The sequence below is a fragment of the Haliotis rufescens genome, unplaced genomic scaffold, assembly GCF_023055435.1.
Source record: "Haliotis rufescens isolate VD_foot unplaced genomic scaffold, xgHalRufe1.0.p SCAF_13, whole genome shotgun sequence".
Classification (NCBI taxonomy): Eukaryota; Metazoa; Mollusca; class Gastropoda; order Lepetellida; family Haliotidae; genus Haliotis; species Haliotis rufescens.
The window spans coordinates 8,245,865-8,266,530 of NW_025963813.1; the positions used below are offsets into that span (position 1 = coordinate 8,245,865).

At 38.9% G+C, this 20,666-nt stretch overlaps 1 protein-coding gene across 7 annotated transcripts in view; it reads right to left on the minus strand.

Annotated features, from left to right (window-relative positions):
- Nucleotides 1-20,666, minus strand: part of LOC124149284 (D-glucuronyl C5-epimerase-like) — a 349,514-nt gene that overhangs the window by 111,668 nt on the left and 217,180 nt on the right. For all 7 annotated transcript variants that reach the window (XM_046520755.2, XM_046520758.2, XM_046520759.2 and 4 more), the window contains one exon: nt 7,455-7,522. The gene's annotated coding sequence lies outside the window, so the exon portion shown is untranslated. The remainder of the gene's footprint in view (nt 1-7,454; nt 7,523-20,666) is intronic.

The following is a 20,666-nucleotide window of genomic DNA, read 5'->3' on the forward strand; positions in this document are numbered from 1 at the left end:
TTCCACATTGTTCCACATTTTTCCACACTCCTATTGTTAGCTCTACACTAGGTTTCCACCTGGGAGTCCTCCCTCCAACTTTGACACATAGTTCCACGTGTCTGCAATCATGACCTGTCAAAATCTCTGCTGAGATTTACACTTTCCTTGTCAATTTCCTCATAAAAAAAATATGTCTGTGAATATTCCACATATGAAATACATCACTACAGCTTATTCCATAAAGTGCCCTCACATGAACTTGCCTAGACACTCCATAACTTAAACAGGTCAACTTTTATTCACAATCTGAGACAAAAACCTCTTGCACAAACAACGTATGGCATTAATCTCTTTTAGGACCTTATTTTCTTTCCAAGTCAACCACAAAGGCATAAAGACCATATATTTTGGTTCAGGTTACTGTCACAGAATTTTTCCATAATCCTGAATTAATACCGTAGTACTTTCAAGTTCAGCCCTGGAAAAGCAAAATAAACTTTTATCAAAAGTTGCTAACATACTCCCGCATTTATCACTTCTCCAAGGCCATAATACTTTACACCTCAGCTCAGAACTGGTATATTTAATATCAAAAGATTAATGACAAAATTTCACGATCATGCCTCGAAGACAAGCTGTCAAGCAAAGCCTTAATCCAATCAGTGTGGAAACAGGATACAACACAAGGACTCATCTGACCTCAAATCTTCTGGTAGAAGTAACCAAAAAACTTCCATCCATTGTCGAACATGAAAGAGTCACCTAACCAAATCTGGTGTCTTGTTTACCTTGTGAAAGAATGTGTTAATCCCATCATCATCCTCAGATGAACAACATGATGAAAGTTTTCGACAGGGGCTTCTGAACACAAACAAAATTCGGAATCGGATTCTTATCTTGTTGATGGAACATTTCTCTTTTGTTAAAGTAAATATTCCAGGTCAATGACTATAATGTACTTAAACTCTGGATCTCTCCAGAAGATAGTATTTGCTATGAATGTTCATAAACATAAAATGTCCAGGCCAGAGAGCGAGTGAATATGTTTTTACTCCACTTTTAGCAATATTCCAGAAATATCAGCACTGGGAACAACAGAAATGGGCACATTATACCCACGTGGGGAATCGAACCTGTGACTTGGGGCGTGACGAGTGAACGCTTTAACCACTAGGCTACCCCAGTGCCCCCCAGGAAGCAGTGACCGAAGATATAATCTTAAAAATTGACAGCATAACCAGTCTTGATTCCATTGGGCATAAAAGCCAAAATTGCAGTGAAAATGATTTGAAGATATCACTGAAAATCAGTGTTGACACCAGGTGTTCATGAATAAAAAATGTGCCCCAAACTGGGCCATGTGAACAGTCTGGGACAGACAAATTTAATCCATGCCTTTAAGAATGACGTCACAAATCATCCAGGTCACTCAATCATGGTGACCACTTGATCTTCATTGTGATCCACTCTTACAAGCAATAGAAAATGGGATTCTACCCCTGAATACAATATCTTTGATAATTTTCTGGGTTCGATTCTCCACATGTATGAATCCCATTCCCCTGAATGGATGTGGCTCAAACAGACATCTTAACAGAGCCACAAAACAACATTCACTCTTACCATAGGGGCAAGAGGAAAGCAAATTTTCGACATTTATACATTTGTGCACAGGATAGGGTTTACCTCAAAACTATTACATATGTTGGCAGTGAAAAGGACATCTGTTGAAAAATCTAAGGATTTTTTAGCATGATTACAGACAAGACAGGAATTTATGGCTCGGATGTAATAGAGGTGAGGTATTCAAAGGAATGATACGACTTTCAAGCTGTTGGTATAAAAACACCATTGTATCATCTAACGTACAAATAATTTGCTTTTATCTTCAATATAAAGTTGATTTGCTGCAAGCATACACTTAACGTTACACCAGCATTAAAAGAATAAAACCATGTGAACCCTAAGTCAACCCATGATTCCAGTCTTAACTTCCTTATTAAACCAGATAGTTCCATTTCATTTTGCTCACCTGTTACTGAGAAGAAAATAATGTATTTTCACAAAACTGTCAACAAAAGTTTCAAAAGCAGTGATTATGCTTGGAAAAAAGCGACAAAATCCTTTCCATATCCAATAGAAATCTCTGCTTAAAGCAGAGACAGTTTACAATTCCGACTATATCATGAGCATGTGTTTATGAATCACTATCAAATAGTCAGGGCATTTTCATGATTTTTTGTCATTTTTGGATATGACATTATTCTACATCAATACTCAGAAGCATCTGTGAGACATTTTGAATAACAATGAGTCAATGTGCCAGGAAGTAAACCAATCTGAATCCCTGAAAAATATTGACAAAGATCTTCCATCAAATAAACAGGCACGATTTTAAAAAAACCATACACACCAATGATTTCAGACGTGGTTTACAAAAAATCATGCCAAATAATAGTTATTTTTTTAAGTTCTTAATAGAGGCATCAAAAAAGCATAGCAGCAAAATATTTACTCACGCAAACCAGTGCTTGTCATGTATTGAAAAAAACCACCACCACAATGGCTACCTTGGTGTTCTTTCCCCATTGACAATGACCCGACTAAATCAACCAATCACGGACACCATCACATCGTCATATTTCCAAAGATCCCTACCATGCCTCTGTCAAAAGTCTCCAGTTCCCTATTCATATTTTATATTAATCACAGCTATAAGTCATCAGATGAAACCTTGAGTGACACATCCAGTGACCCGCACTGGCCACCAACTCTCTGGACAGTGTCCAGAATGTCTTGGCTTGCCAGCTCCAATTGTCGGCAAAATAAATGATAGGTTTTGTATTGTTCCCAGGTTGTATTGTTCCAAGATCTATTTGTCCTACAGGGCTGCTCAAAGAGAAGGCTAACATTCCTTTGTAAAGTGTCAATGACAACAAAAGGCTAGCAGGGTGCTATCTCTTGCCTCAGTGTTAATTCACACTACACTGCAAAACTTGCCAAGACTCTGTTGAGAATTTTTCAAGCTCTGAAAAGTAATTTCTGAGTATTCTGAAGTAGGGTGTTTATGGTGGACTAATATTTTCTTCTTTACCTTCAAAGCTGAGCAAGTATTTTTAATCACAACCTCATGAATTGGCAACATTTATATGGATGTAAAGCAAATTATACACTGCAAAATATTTTCTTATGGAGTAATATTAAGTATCTATGAAATGGTTAATATGCATGTTTGGTTGACTTAATGTATACGTTAATTCTATTTGATGGCCAAACAAAGAAGAAACCCTTAATCTAAACATGGAAAACAGATAACAAATCACTTAAAGTTGGCGACACACACGCATCAACCAAATGGTATTAGCCTAAGACAGGGTTCATTTAATTCTTAATTTGCAAAACATGTCTCCTCTCTCATTTACAAATTGTTCGTGCTAAGAAAGTCTGCATCTCCTCTCTGAGACCTCAAAGTACCCATATTTCTGTCACATTGTATATCTTCATAACCCATGCACATACTATATTGCTTCCTTTATAACGAGGGATGTTCATGCCCTGAACCATGCCCCATAGACTTGCTCCAAGGCTGTACTGAAAGAAAAGTCCATGGATGTGTAATTTTTTCTTCCTAATAGGCAAGTCTAGATGTATGGACCATACAAGGACTCCAGTCTCTTATGGGGACAACTCGTTCCTATTATTTACATAATCTTATGATTTAAACTTTAATTATTGCCTTAGAGACTTGTGCAAGTCTACATGCCTCACTGTGTGTGTTAATGTAACATGAAGTCTTCTTGCATTGTGTTAAGGGCATGTCAAATAAAAAATATTTTGGATCATAACAAACTAATAAACCAGAAAACTTACATGTTCGTTTTAAAGAGGTGAAAAAATAATGAAAAATATACATTTGAGAGGAGTGTTTTATGCAGGCTAACATTTTAATCTTTGAAATCCTTTATAACACTATGTGGGGAATCGAAACTTGAGTCTTCAGCCTGCGAGAATGCTTGAGCATACCACATGCTTAACACAAGGCTACCACAAGGCTACCACAAGGCTTAGTACCACAAGGCTTAGTACCACAAGGCTTAGTACCACAAGGCTACCACAAGGCTTAGTACCACAAGGCTTTATACCACAAGGCTTAGTACCACATGGCTTAGTACCACAAGGCTTACTACCACCAGGCTTAGTACCACATGGCTTAGTACCACAGTACCACATGGCTTAGTACCACAAGGCTTAGTACCACAAGGCTTAGTACCACATGGCTTAGTACCACAAGGCTTAGTACCACAAGGCTACCACAAGGCTTAGTACCACAAGGCTTACTACCACAAGGCTTAGTACCACAAGGCTACCACAAGGCTTAGTACCACAAGGCTTAGTATCACAAGGCTACCACAAGGCTTAGTACCACAAGGCTTAATACCACAAGGCTTAGCACCACAAGGCTTAGTACCACAAGGTTTGGTACCACAAGGCTTAGTATCACAAGGCTACTACAAGGCTTAGTACCACAAGGCTTAGTACCACAAGGCTTAGTACCACAAGGCTACCACAAGGCTTAGTACCACAACGCTACCACAAGGCTTAGTACCACAAGGCTTAATACCACAAGGCTTAGTACCACAAGGCTTAGTATCACAAGGCTACCACAAGGCTTAGTATCACAAGGCTACCACATGGCTTAGTACCACAAGGCTTAGTACCACAAGGCTTAATACCACAAGGCTTAGTACCACAAGGCTTAGTATCACAAGGCTACCACAAGGCTTAATACCACAAGGCTTAGTACCACAAGGCTTAGTACCACAAGGCTTAGTATCACAAGGCTACCACAAGGCTTAGTATCACAAGGCTACCACATGGCTTAGTACCACAAGGCTTAGTACCACAAGGCTTAATACCACAAGGCTTAGTACCACAAGGCTTAGTACCACAAGGCTTAGTATCACAAGGCTACCACAAGGCTTAGTACCGCAAGGCTTAGTACCACAAGGCTTAGTACCACAAGGCTTAGTACCACAAGGCTTAGTACCACAAGGCTTAGTACCACAAAGCTACCACAAGGCTACCACGAGGCTTAGTACCACAACGCTACCACACTGCAGCGAGCAAAATGAGGGTGAGCAAGTATTAATCCAGTCATATCCTAGGGGGTGGGGGTGGGGGACACAAGATATGTGCTTCATGCATTGTACCACAATGGGGAACTCAACCTGGGGTTAAACCACCAGGCTACCACACAACCTCAAGATGTCTGCTATAAGTTTAAGAAAAGGTGTACATAATAATGTCTCTGCATTCTCTTTTCCTTTGTCAGGTATTGTTATAATGCTGTAAACGTTGGAAGCTGTGAGTGTTGCCTGTGTTTTGCTTCCCAAGCATACATGACCCGATAAGGTGAAATGTGACAGGCTAAGGCTGCCTCCAATTGAGAACCCATACCACAGGCCAGTCAAGATGGTCACATAAAACACCCCTTCCTTAAAGTGTCTTTGTTAGAACTGACCCAATATTATAAATCAAACACACTATAGTCAACACAGCCACAACTTACTGCTGAGGTTCCCTCCATTGTGTCAGTGGTTGTAAACAGAACGGTCATTTCGAATCTCCAACTCTTTGGAGAAGGCCTCACAGCTTAAACAATTCAAGCTGTAAGTGTATATAGATTTATAGTCAACAAGACGACATAGACTTCAGCATATTTACTGGGGCAGAACTTGTGAATGGCTTTGAAAGCTGAAACCGTAATGAAAATTCTTACCTTGTCTCACACTGCTGGACCTAACGAGAGGTAGTGCGGTCGTAACACATGCAACAGGTATGAATGGAATAGTTAGGATTGTTATCAATAGTGATCCTTTGTTTGAAAAACAAAATTGAAATCATAAACCTTGCAGTGGAGCACATATGTAGTAGTTTCATGTTAGACTGTTAAAACTAGTTGCTGGAGATCTATAATCACCTGGAATCTGAACAGAGAGACAAGCATATGTCACTTAGGACCTATTCTAACCCAACATATGCCAGGGAGACAAGCATATGTCACTTAGGACCTATTCTAACCCTACATATGCCAGGGAGACAAGCATATGTCACTTAGGACCTATTCTAACCCAACATATCCACGGGGAGACAAGCATATGTCACTTAGGACCTATTCTAACCCAACATATCCACGGGGAGACAAGCATATGTCACTTAGGACCTATTCTAACCCTACATATGCCAGGGAGACAAGCATATGTCACTTAGGACCTATTCTAACCCAACATATCCACGGGGAGACAAGCATATGTCACTTAGGAGCTATTCTAACCCAACATATCCACGGGGAGACAAGCATATGTCACTTAGGAGCTATTCTAACCCAACATATGCCAGGGAGACAAGCATATGTCACTTAGGACCTATTCTAACCCAACATATGCCAGGGAGACAAGCATATGTCACTTAGGACCTATTCTAACCAAACAAATCCACAGGGAGACAAGCAATGGTTGAAGAGAACCTATTCTAATCCAGAATCCCAACAGGGAGACGGACATAGATTTCTGGAGACATATACTAACCTAACATAAAGCAATGGTTGAAGAGAACCTACTCCAATCCAGAATCCCAACAGGGAGACGGGCATAGATTTCTGGAGACATATACCAACCTAACTTAAAGCAATGGTTGAAGAGAACCTACTCCAATCCAGAATCCCAACAGGGAGACGGGCATAGATTTCTGAAGACATATACCAACCTAACTTAAAGCAATGGTTGAAGAGAACCTACTCCAATCCAGAATCCCAACAGGGAGACGGGCATAGATTTCTGGAGACATATACCAACCTAACATAAAGCAATGGTTGAAGAGAACCTACTCCAATCCAGAATCCCAACAGGGAGACGGGCATAGATTGCTGGAGACATATACTAACCTAACATAAAGCAATGGTTGAAGAGAACCTATTCTAATCCAGAATCCCAACAGGGAGACAGGCGTAGATTGCTGGAGATATATACCAACCTAACATAAAGCAATGGTTGCAGAGAACCTATTCCAATCCAGAATCCCAACAGGTTGCTGGACACTCAGTATAATCTGGAATCCCCACAGCACAGGTTTCTGGGGACTTCTTCTAACCCAGAATCCCAAAGGGGGCTGCTTTGCGTCACCCCGATTATGTCATGGTCATGACATTACAACATCTTATCAATGAACACACTGAATCAATACTTCAGGGAATCAATAAAATCCCAAACTTCATTGATGCTAAATATGTCAGAACATCTATATTTGGTCATGACAAGTTCATAATTACTCTCTCTCTCTCTCTCTCTCTCTCTCTCTCTCTCTCTCTCTCTCTCTCTCTCTCTCTCTCTCTCTCTCTCTCTCTCTCTCTCTCTCTCTCTCTCTCTCTCTCTCTCTCTCTCTCTCTCTCCATCAAACTGCTGTATAATACTTACCCTGATATTGCTACTTAGTCAAGGCAGTTATGTAAGGGGCATTCTCTCATGCAGTTTACCATGTATATCTGAAAATAATGAAAGATTTGTTAGTTTGGAGAAAGATTGTGCTACTGGACAACAAAAACAAGGACTCTAAGAGCTTGAAGACATTAATTTAATGAATTACTCTCCAGTTGCTAACGGGGGGCCTCACTTGATGAATATTTGACAGATTGAGATTGTGTTTACAGTAGTGACGCATAATATTGACATCATGTTAACGAGTGTCCATTTCAATTTTCAAGGAAGGCTGTTTTATCATTATTTCCATAAATGATGTGATTTCTGCAAGTAAATTGACCCATAAAAGCAATTTGATTATGAAATTGCCTCAAATGATGCCTATTCGGATAATATAGCCTTCCAAAGAAACACAATTCAATGAAAATTTGTTGAAACGAAGTATTGATCAATTTCCTTTTTAAAGTTTGGCTGACGTTACATGTAACCATGTTATTTCATTTTGTGGTTTTATACTTTGCAATCAAACATAAAAATACTTTTATGGGAAGCAAAAATTTTAAGTTATATTTTTCAAGATTGCTTTCATAATAGACGCAATTGTCTGATGAGACTTTTATGGTTCAAAATTAAAATTTATGAACAAAAAACGCAAGTCAATCCAATAGTCATAGAGACAACTTCAGGTCATTTACTTGGACTTTAGTCGTAAAATGCAGCCCAATAAAACCAAAACATGCACAACACCATAAATCCCAAACCAACAGCGCTCTAAACCTCACGTGTGGTAAAAATGATGCAATTTTTCAAATAATCAATCTACGTTTTATAACGATAATCTCTGACATAAAGACACTCTTTAACTTTTATCTCGTCCCATCACGTCCTATGAAATGGTTCAAGTCAGTAAATAATTGCTGATTCAGCACACTACCTCTCACAAACTGACACTGCTTATGGTCCCAAGGATTTCATACACCTGTAAAATGTGGGCATCTCTTTCCATAGTCCCCTGGAATCAGCCACATAGGGATCGGAATTCCCGTATCTATAGCATGCATCCGTAATATCTCAATCTTATGCCTCACTGTCAAAACTGCTGAAGTTGCAATTCAGATGGACATACCATGTCATGTTTGGAAGGGAAAACAACAGCTGAAATTTACTTACTTCTTAATTTTTATAAATATGTTTTTAATAAACAAATCTATAATATACTTAAACTAAAAGGCCTGAAGTCTGCATAACCCCCTTCATTCTGTTCTTCAATTCATGTAAGGGTTTTAGGTGCATTGTTGCATGATTAAATTTCTTGGCCAACAAAACATGATTGACTGATTGCTGATTTACCTTGACTGAGGTAAATCATAATACTTTCATGATTAGACTTTATTAGAGCATTAATCAGCTTGTACTCAGTGATCATAAACAATACTGGAAATTTCAAAAATATTTTGCGAGTTCATTTGGTGGACTAAATATAATTACATAATTACACATAATGACACACTCTGAAATGCCTTGTGTATTTTTTTATTTATCCACAGTCATCAAGGTGCCCTTTTGACAAAATTGGTTTACAGATGAAAACCCAGCGATTGTTTACATAAGATCTGAAAACAAAGAAACCGATGAAACTGTGCGACCTGGCCTGAACTGTATAATTGTATGACAATGTCTAAACAGGATAATTGGCAGTTAATTGAGATAGGAAAAAAATACTGCCATTTAAACATTTGTACAGGATTATGAAGACACTTATACAAGTTATGGCACTATTGCAACACTGGCACAAGAACAAGACACAACAAACCCTTTGATAATTTCAGAAACCATGCAACGTTTCTTGTGACAGGATTCAGGAGTCAGGTGTATGCTAAAGGTGTGGATCGTTGCTGATAATATTAATCACTGGTTTGTCTGTTTTGGCCGCTACCAAGAGGTGAGTGACACAGGATTCATATAATATTTGTTTGTTTGTTGTTAACGCCTCACTCGGAAATGTTCCAGCTATATGATGGCAACACGTGCGTGCGTGCGTATGTGCGCTTGTTCATGTGTGTGGGTGTTGTATAATGCCTCACTCAGGAACATTCCAGCAACAGGAGAGTGTGTGTGATGTGTGTGATGTGTGTGATGTGTGCGCATGGTGTGTGTGGTGTGTGTGATGTGTGTGATGTGTGTGATGTGTGTGATGTGTGCGTATGGTGTGTGTGGTGTGTTGCATTGTGTTGTGTTGTGGTGTGTGTGCAATTTGTTTAACACCTCACTCAGCAACATTTCAGCAATATGATGGCTGCTTGTAAATAACTGTGTCCAGACCAGACAATCCAGTGATTGATATAAACGTAAACAAAAACAAAATACAATTTTAAATTCTGAAGTGGTAGAATATCATTCACTTAAATTTGTCTGTACTTTTGACTGGCTTTGTGTTGGCCTCCCATACCAAACTGTCTACTGACTGTCATCTCATTAACACCTGTGAACCATACAAGGCATACTGCAAGTGACGAGTGTGACACGAACCACACATCGCATCCTCCCTTACACAAGCATCCCTGTCTAATAGCCTCATCACCACAGAACATCAAGGAGACTTATCTGTGATAAAACCTTTAAGGATTATATACCCTCTAACCCCAGCAGCGACCTCTAACCCCCTGAAATGAACATACAACACCTGGAACACAGGAACTAGCCTTGCTCCAGGATCACTGGAAGAACACATTAGTGAGGTTTTAGTTTATTTGTAATTATCAAGTCTGGATAAACTGACCAACTTTGTTAGGGAAACAATACGTTAAGACCCTTTTCAACAGCAACACCTAACTGTTAATTATTTATTGAATAATAAAATAATTTAAGGCTTGTGCAAGTCTAGTTTGATCTGGCAGGAAGCTGTGTACATCAAGACAGGAACACTTGAAACTTTTCCCCTGTAGCCTTGCTCCAAGGCTGTACTGAATGATAAGTCCATGGATGTACAGTAATTCTATCCTTATAACAGGCAAGTCTAGATAAGCGGACAGCACAAAGGATGTCAGTCTTCCATAGGGACACCTTGATCTTAATGTTTGCATACATACATAATCTAGAAATTATGATTTAAACTAAATACTATTGCCAAAGAGCCCAAAGAGCCGTGTGTAATTGATCTTCCTCTGTTGCTTCCAGGCTTCTTGTCACACAGAATCCAAAATATGCATGTGTTGAAATTAAGAAAGTCTAGTTCACATGAACATATCGGATAACTAGCTTTCATAACAATTTCTTAAAGTTTTGCTAATTTCTGAAATAATGCATATCGTGTGGGCGAAAATGTTTCCAGTTATTTTAATAATACCAGTACCACATCAAGAATGTAACTAATCAATAATTAATAAAGAGCTTGTCAAGAAACAATATTACAAGCATCTGTTAAAAAAATGCATTTCTTCTCATATTATTGTTTCACTCCCAATCGCTAAGATTATTAACGCCTGTGATTTGCCAACTTCAAACACGAATCTTTCCAAAGAAAGATACAAGAGACGTAATCACTTATCACTGGTGACAAGCTGAGAAATAAAAGAGGAATTCCACACTGGCTTGTGATGCAGAATAAATTGGGATAAAGTGGGATGGTAAACTTGCCAGCAAATCAACTTGGCAAGTAAAGTCACTCTTATCAGGAGTTCATTTTGTTGGATTGTTGGCGCCGAGATTAAGGGTGTTTTGATACTTCTACAACTCAGGTATTGAAATTATCTACTTTGCTCTTATCTTTTCTTAAACAAATATTTAAAGAGTAGAATTTCTATTAAATACTTATCATACCTATGTTGCTGAGATGAGTTTGTAAACATCGACAGCAAGCCGTATTAAGATAACTTAAGTTCACAAAGCACTGACTGACGTCCATTACTTTCAGATGACTACAGTGATGGAATTGAGTAATCATTTGTTATGATAAGTAGTCATTTATATCAATACTCCCAAACAGCATACCCATTAGAATACTCCCTGCTTGTACTAAGTCCCTAGACTAACATCTAGTCTCTGAAATGAACACATCATACAGAAAAAAAAACGGTTGTTCAGTTATCTTAATAAAAATATAATAAAAGGGAGCCCAGTGACTCTGTTCATTAATCTAGACCTGCCAAACTTGCATGTGCTGTATTTGATATATATTTGTATCAGGGTCTGTAAGACAGACTACTAAGTCCCTTAATTTGTTAGTTATTTGACTTTATATACAAGTCAAAAGAAATTAAAGAACACCTGATTTTTTCAGATGTCTGTAGTCAAACTTTCATGCCATGAGTATTCCTTTCATCTTGTAAGTTTTATATTATCTGATTCAACCTGACAACATTCACACTTACATGTCACAATTTCACACAAGACTTTAATGGTTTATTTATTTATGAATGGGAGTGTGTGCTGCTATCTGATTGGCTGAAAAATATGAATAAATGGGATTTGATTCCTGGCCATCTCTTGGCAGAGCTATTTAGTGTGCAAAGTCTTTTTGTTCTGTATCCCCAGTTTGAAAGGAAATACATTCTGCTAGGTGAAATGGATACCATATGAATTAAATATTAAGTTTGATCAATACTTTATAAGAATGACTTTGATTTCAGTTCAGAGTGACGTCTCCTCTGTCTCAGCTGTCAAGAAAAAGTGCTTCAGAAAATGATGGATAAATTTTGTATTTTACAATGTCGATAAACAATCGAAGCCCAGACATTTTAACATTTAAACCGTCCGGCTGATGCTGTTAGTTCGAAATGAAATCCCCAGACATTGAATACTCAATAAAACCCCCAAGTCTGAAAACACATGATGTTTTTCTCTCCAGTCAAAAACCTTTGAGCCTACAATCTTCTTTTACTGTCATTTTATATATATATATATATATATATATATATCATCATCATCATCATCATCATTTTATATCAATATTATTAGATTTATCATGTTAATCATCCCCACCACTATGTCAGAAATAATCATAAAGGTTTTGTCGAGGAACATCTTGCCTAACAACTGCTTGGGACGGCTTACAGTGAAGAGGACATCTGTTGAAAATCTAAGGATTTTTTTTTGTTTTATTTTAGCCAAATGGCAGGAATATTGGCCATGATGTAAAACAAGTAGGATAGTCAAAGAAATTTACATCATAATCATCATTAACATCATCACCACAAACATCATTATCATCATCACCATAAACATCATTAACATCATCACCACAAACATCATCATTAACATCATCACCACAAACATCATTATCATCATCACTACAAACAACATCACCGCAATCATCATTGACATTATCACCACAAACATACAACATCATCACCATAAACATCATCATTAACATCATCATTAACATTATCACCACAAACATCAACATCATCACCATAAACATCATCATTAACATCATCACCACAAACATCAATAATATCATCATCACAACATACAACATCATCATCATCATTAACATCATCACCACACACAACATCATCATTAACATCATCACCACAATCATCATCATCATCATCATCATCATTTGTAACCAGTATCATCAGGTTTGTCGTCATCATCATCACCTCCACATAAAAGGAAACACAAAACCAACAGCCAAGAAGTGGTTGACAGGGGGTAAAGCTATCCTATTTCTGGAAACTGTTTTATAATCTAATCAGATCTGGATTACCGCTATTATGCTGGCGACCAACGTAAACAATCCGACAAAAGCTCCTCCATCGTATAACATGGATGATGTAACAGTAGTCCTACCCCCTGCCTGGAGAATGGTATACGATGTCGCTATGACAACACAATGTGGGCTGAACAAACAAGGTAAAATGTATCCTCCTTGCTTCACACCACTCTCAACCCTTGAATTCTCGGCAAAAACATGCATGATCACCAACCCAACACACAACTGCCCCATGAACATACACACATGGTCACGATCGCGCACAGATGAACTGGGAGAGTCCATGTGGAAACAATAACCTTCCACGTAACATTTCGGCTGGATTCACCTTTTGCAACTTCTGTCAGAAAGAGCAAAGATCGGAACCATTTACGCATATTGTAAGGCAATACATTTGAACTCCATTGTGTTGGTATAGTCTATACATGATGTTCTCATTGTCAACACAGACACCAAGGTCCGGGCATTCTAGTGTTGATACATATACTCAGCCTAAGGAAATTCCTACACCAGTACAAGGAAAAGACCTCCGTAGTTGAAGAGGAGTCCCTCAATGTGCTCTGTGACGTAAGACGTAGGGCAGTGAGGTAGTCTAATGGTTAAAGTGTTCACTCATCATGCAGAAGGCCCGGGTTTGATTCCCCACAATGTGTGAAGCCCATTTCTAGCGTCTGCCGTCATGATAAACTGGAATATTTCTTAAAAAGCAGCTTAAAACAATATTTCAAAATATTTTAACGGATATTGTCACTCTAGCTTGATAAAGGTGTAAGAATCCACATCGAAACATCGCAAAAAACACAATAGACCAGAAGTTGTTATCCATAAAGTTGTACATTTTCTTATTAACTTACCAACTTCGGAAAAGTCAATCAATCAGTCATATCTTTAGTTTCAAATGCAGTGAAAAATTGTTGATAAATTGATAGACATGTATGTGTTCTACTGAAACATTAATGTTTTTAACTTTGGATGCCTCATTTTGAATATTTGATAATAATAAAAGTTGCTAATTCCAGCTTTGCAAAACAATATGTATATGTAAATGATTATTGACATCAACATTGAATAATTTTTGATAAAAATAGTTGTGGTACATTAGATTCAAATGAAAGGGCGTCAAGAATGCACATTGAATACACAAGGATTTAATGTACACAACTGACCACAATGTATATACCGGGAATAGTATTATCATCATATTAAGGGTGAGTATAGATTGATATTGTTGTCAAGGTTGTTTGGCATTGATGTCAGTCAGCGCCATCTCTGGACAAGGTCACAGACCAAGGTTGAGGGCATATATTCCCTCCCCCCACCCCAAGACTTTCATAAACATCTTAATGCTCTTGTCAGACGTACTACCTCATTACCTAAATAAGTTGCCGATTAAATAACCATCAAACTAGTCTTCCCAGCGAGCAATCTCTTTCATCAAACAGTGGGTAACAGGGCATTTAGGCTTCGTCAGCAATATTACAATCAAATTATGACAGCCATTAAAGGAATCATGCCTGGCCTAGACAAACCCCAGTGCTGATCAATGATGACACAATCAGCTGAGATCAGGCACTGTTCCAGAAAGGGACCACAGTGCAAAGAGTGAGTGAGTGAGTGAGTGAGTGAGTGAGTATGGTTTTACGTCGCTTTAAGCAATATTCAAGCAATATCACGCTTTTAACCAATAGGCTACCCGACCGACCCCACATTGCTAAGATGTTATAACTCCATACTTAAACATTGCAATAATATGGCAATTGGTAATACATGGCCTTAAACAGAGAAACCTCATCAGTGAATGAACACCGCTACTCTGGAAACCCTGGCAACCTGGAAATCCCGTCTTCCGGACAACTACAGTTAGGAACGTCTAATACATCCCCGAGTTGTGGGTTTTCGGACCCTTGAGAAACATTCATAGTTTTTTCGCTATTCACAAGAACAACTGTAAAATATCTCACTCACTTATAAAAGACGACTTTATCTTAAATACAGGTCATCATCTGAGTATTTACAATGTCTGTGTGATGCCACACCCCTTGTTACAGTGCGAACATGGCCGAAATCGTATAATGTCCAAATAACTATGATCTGATTATATACAAATCCAGAAATCTGTTTATCCACAAATTTGCTAATCTGGAAATTTGCTAATCCAGATTTAATTGGGAATTACATTGTCTGGATCAACAAGGTTTTACTGTATATAGTAGGCATTGTAGCCAACCAATATCAGTTCAATCTTACAGCAGGAATGAATCACGGGCCACCTTGCGAAGCCCGAGTTCAGGGCAATCCTCCTGGGGTGTGAGTAGAGAACCACAAGTTGTTGAGCACTTTCATCACTTGAGCATAGGCTAATATAACGTCATTGAGTGACAAAACAACATCATCAAGTTGTTTTTCCATTTCAAAGATAGGGCACAGGTGCAGTCAGTTGGGGGTAGATATGGTCCGTGAGATAGTGGAACAGGGTTCAAAGTCGGCTATAAAGGCTGAAGATGGTTTCCACAAAACAGCCTCAAAATTGGCATGTTTTTTAATATACTTTAGACATGCAGCAGGTTATTGGGTAGGGTGGTGATGGTTTGTATGTTGTTAAACACTGCATTCAGCAAAATTACAGCAATACAACAGCGGTCTGTAAATGATTGAGCCTGGACCAGATAATCCAGTGAATGACATAATAAGCATTGAAACACGCAAATGGGATACGATGACATGCATCAACCAAGTCAGTGAGCCTGACCACCCGATCCCTTTAGTCGCCTCTTATGGCAAGCATAGTCACCTTTGTAAAATGAACCTGGACCAGACTATCTACTCAGTAGGTCTTGTGAGCAAGTTCAAGGTCACTGAGCCTGACGATCCGATCCATTAATTTGCCTCTTACAACCAACATAGGTCGCTGGGGACCTATTCTAACTCAGAATCCCAATGGGATGTCAGTCATGTGACAAGCAGAGGGCTGGGGACCTATCTTGACCCTATTAGGGCCTCACTATGGATCTTTGAGTGAATGAGCAGGGATCCTCTCAGCCACTAGAAAATCTAGAGGGACTAGTTGTAATGAATAATCCACTTGTCTGCGGTGAGGTGAAATGGCGTTTAAGGTCGCGTCCAAAATTATTGCACTTATATTGAGAAGTGCATGCCAAGTTTGTTTGGCTGATTGTACTAGTCTCGACTGACGCCGATTCATAGTGCTAGGCCACTGGGTACCATGTCATGGTTTAACATGAATACTCCACTCAGACACAGAAAACTGACTCTGAGCTGACCAGTCCTTGTTTTAGCCCCTTAATGCCAAGCACCAGACAGGGTAACAACAAGTACCATCTTTTAACGTTGTTGTTGTTGTTTGTTGTTTAACGCCGCACTCAGCAATATTCCAGCCATATGACGATGGTCTGTAAATAATCAAGTCTGGACCAGACAATCCAGTGATTATTATCATGAGCATCGATCCACACAATTGGGATCGATGACATGCATCAACCAAGTCAGCGAGCCTGACCACCCGATCCCGTTAGTCTCCTCTTACTACAAGGATAGTCGCCTTTTACGTCAAGCATGGGTTGCTGAAGACCTAATCTACCCCCATTTCTTCACGGGTCTCATCTTTAAACTTCTTTTGTTATGACGCAGCTTGGGATCAAACCCCAGACCTTCCTGCTCTAGCACTAGACCACAGAAGCGGTCCCACAATTCTGAAATGAGCTGGGCCATCAGCATATGCTGAGTGAATACTACAACACTAAGCTAACCTACCATCCATATCTCAGAGGAGATCTAATTAACGAATTCTATCTGACCATCCTCAAAATTAACTCAATAAACTACCTCTACTTAAAACAAGCAAGTGACAGTAAATGGTCGCCAAGCAACTTAATTCCTTTTAACCTTGTCCTGTCCAACAGCTCAGAGTCCTGATGACCACAGTGCTCCCTTGGTTCCAGCTAAAGTCTATAGAAGCCACAGATACAATATTCTCTCCAGGAGATAACAGACAATACAGCATGTTCTCGTCATGTCTGGCCAGACAGGTGAAGTATATCATCTCGTATTCACACCCAGGGGGGTTATCATAGACATGGGAAGGGTTACAGCACTTGGTGGAAATGAAATGACGAGAGAGGCTATCACTTTAGGGAGAGTAAATCCACGTTCAATTTGCCAATTTCTATATGCTTGCTATATATTATCAGATAATGCCATTAATTTATGAATATCAGATAATGCCATACACTTATGAATTTCAAATAAAGGAATGAATGAGTTAAAATTCAATGCCAAATGTGTTCATTTATGATTGTCACATGAGACTCATTCATGAATTTCAGATAGTGTCATCAGTTTTGTCATTTCAACTTAATTGTCAGGGTCTTTTTGCAATTTAGACTTATAGCAGTGGTAGAAACTAACATTTTTAGTCAACTTGTCCTTATAATGATAACATATGGCACAACCCTTTATAAATGGCAAGTTTCTTCTAGTCCTTATGATACCTTAACCTTTGGGCAGTTTGTCAAGGACTAAAGGACGAGTGCCAATTTGTAATGCGGATATTGGTGACATAGCTTTTGACAGCTCTCACTTTAACTTACAATTACAAGATAACACTTATGACCAGACCATGCCTGTTGTTTCATTGCCTTCATTGACTTTGAGACATCTTTGTCAACAGTATTCATGACGTCACAGACATTTTTTAATAAAGCTGAAATATATTGTTTTCAGGCCTTCTTGCAAAAGACAATTGGCTTGCAAATCCTTTGTATAATAAAATGCTGAAATTGCCTTGCCTATGCTCAAGATTTACAAATTGTATTCACTGGGACAGGTCATTTATAATTTTAAACATCTTGTAGGTTTTTCTCTAAATCTGTGTCCCCAAGAAAAAACTGCAACAACTGATCCATATATCGACATAAATTGTTCTTCTACTTCCGAAAGACAATATCAAAATAATAGCCATCGTGACACAGGCATCCTCCTTAATGGCATCTCCTGCACATAATACCACCCTGTAATGAGCATACCAGATCTATACACAAGGCTATCACAGTCCATTCACTCTTGCTTATCTGAGCTAAACAGAGGGTAGAGGAAGATTGCTGCCCACAGGATCAAATAAACCTCTTCCAGGGAGGTAGGGACTTGTTTACCATAAAATACTGATCCCCCTAGATTTGAACCCAGACTGGCAGGCTGGGGCTCCATGTCACACACCTGCTTGCCTAATTGAGTGTGTGAGCTCGATTAGGAATTAATAGAGTGAAGAGCCCACTGATGATCCCCCTACATGTCTGACAATGTGTTCTGGGATTACATGGAACAGATGATGTAATGCGATCACTTCGCAAGTGGTAGACCATCTTGGCTTCAGAGGATGAAGGTCTCTTGAACAAGCTGGTTTGTTGGTATCCTGGCTGTTTCAGAATTATTTATCTTTTCTCGATTTCACAATTTATTAGTTTGTGTTGATGGACATCATTTCTTCAAACATATCACTTATTATCCATAAAACCTATACAGATTCATTTCAACTGGTAACTCTGAGGTTTGTGAGTGAGTGAGTGGTTTTGTCACAGCCTTTTTAGTTATATCTTGTTTAACTTACTTCTTGGTGTTGCGTGAGTGGGTGAGTGAGTTGAGTTAGTGGGTAAGTGAGTGAGTGTGTGAGTGAGTGAGTGAGTGAGTGAGTGAGTGAGTGAGTGAGTGAGTGAGTGAGTGAGTGAGCTGGGTTTTATGCTGCTTGTAGCAATATTACAGCAACAACGTGGCGGAGAGTACGAACATGGGCTTCACATTGTAGTGAGTGAGTGAGTATGGTTTTACGCCGCTTTTAACAATATTCCAGCAATATCACGGTGGGGGACACCAGAAATGGGCTTCACACATTGTACCCATGTCGGGAATCGAACCCGGGTCTTCGGCGTGACGAGCGAACGCTTTAACCAGTAGGCTACCCGACCGCCCCCTTCACATTGTAACCTTTGTAGTGAAGCAAACCTGTGACAAGCTGTAACCAGTAAGCTACCTCACCCCAGGATATGGAAGTCCAACTGGGGAATATTGTGAAGTCCAGGAACATGTATACACATTCTTCTCCCAACACTGACCGATTTGAACTGTGTGCATAGCCACTGGGCAAACAAACTGCGGCTGTGTAAGTCAACAGCTGACACAGGTAAGTCTCACAAGTGATGCAGTTCTGAAAACACTTCTTATACGAACATTCTACGATTGGTCCATGATTATTCCACAAATTTATTTTTTTTCTGGGGTGAAGGAAGCTTCAAGAAACTATACTACTCAACATTTGCCAAGGACTAATATAATCATATATATATAATCCTTTGCAAATGTTGAGTCGTATATTACTTGCACAACCTATTATGGCCAATTGACAGTGACGAGGACTTCAGTTGAAAATCTGAAGATTTAATAAGGTGATAAGATTAAGAGTATAGATTTATGGCACTGATGATGCATTCGCAAAAATTATTTCCTCTTAAAGATTCCCATACTATATTTTTCATTTTCTGCATTATTTGTTTAAATACCTCTTTTCATTAGAAGTACACACTTCAATAGACAAACAAGATTAATCCACATCAGGCATTGTTGTCTTGCCTTCCCCCTATCCTCATGTCCATGTTTCCAATCTAGTTGAGTCACTGCAGTGAAAAGGGCCTCGACATTGCGTCTATTTTTTCAACAAATAGTTCTCTAAAACATTGACCAATCCTTCTATCAATACTCTAAATCCTTCCAATCCCACCACAAACAAACCCTACCTAAACTACCTGAATATCTGCACCATACTACCCCCAAATAAATAAATAATCAAAATCGATACTCTTGGAATTTCATTTCACATTTACAAAATGGACACTTAAGTCCAACATGTAAATCAATGATAATTATCAACAAACCACTTTTTTAAAGGAGCCCTCCCATTCCACAAAACTTGAACATCAAACACAGAGTTTCCACTTCCACTCAACAGACTACATTCCAACCCAGAAAGCCTGGATCGACTAAGAAACAGAGAATCTTCTAATATTTCATCATCTGGTAAATATTTGGAGTTCATACAAGAGCAGTGGAAAGTCAAGTGAGGTAAGTGCACACTACCAGTATGAAATGACAGCACTTGACTTGTTAATACAATGTTTTGACCATGTGCAATAAACACAGCGTGGATGGACACATGTGTAAACACGTAATTAAGACGCCATAAACAGCAGATAACTGAAAATCATAGCACGCAGTACTGACATACCAGGGGACTACTGGGTAGAGGGACCAGACTGAAGTGGGTAATGTGCTTCAGGTTAATCAAACAAGCTTACAGTTTAAGCTCATGCACTGCGGAATAGTCCTAAGTACTTAGAAGAGACCTTAAAATAGAGTTCAAAAATATGGTTTGCAAAGTACTTTGACTCCAAATAATTAAAATAGGAAAAACTGCAGGAAGAACGAGACGA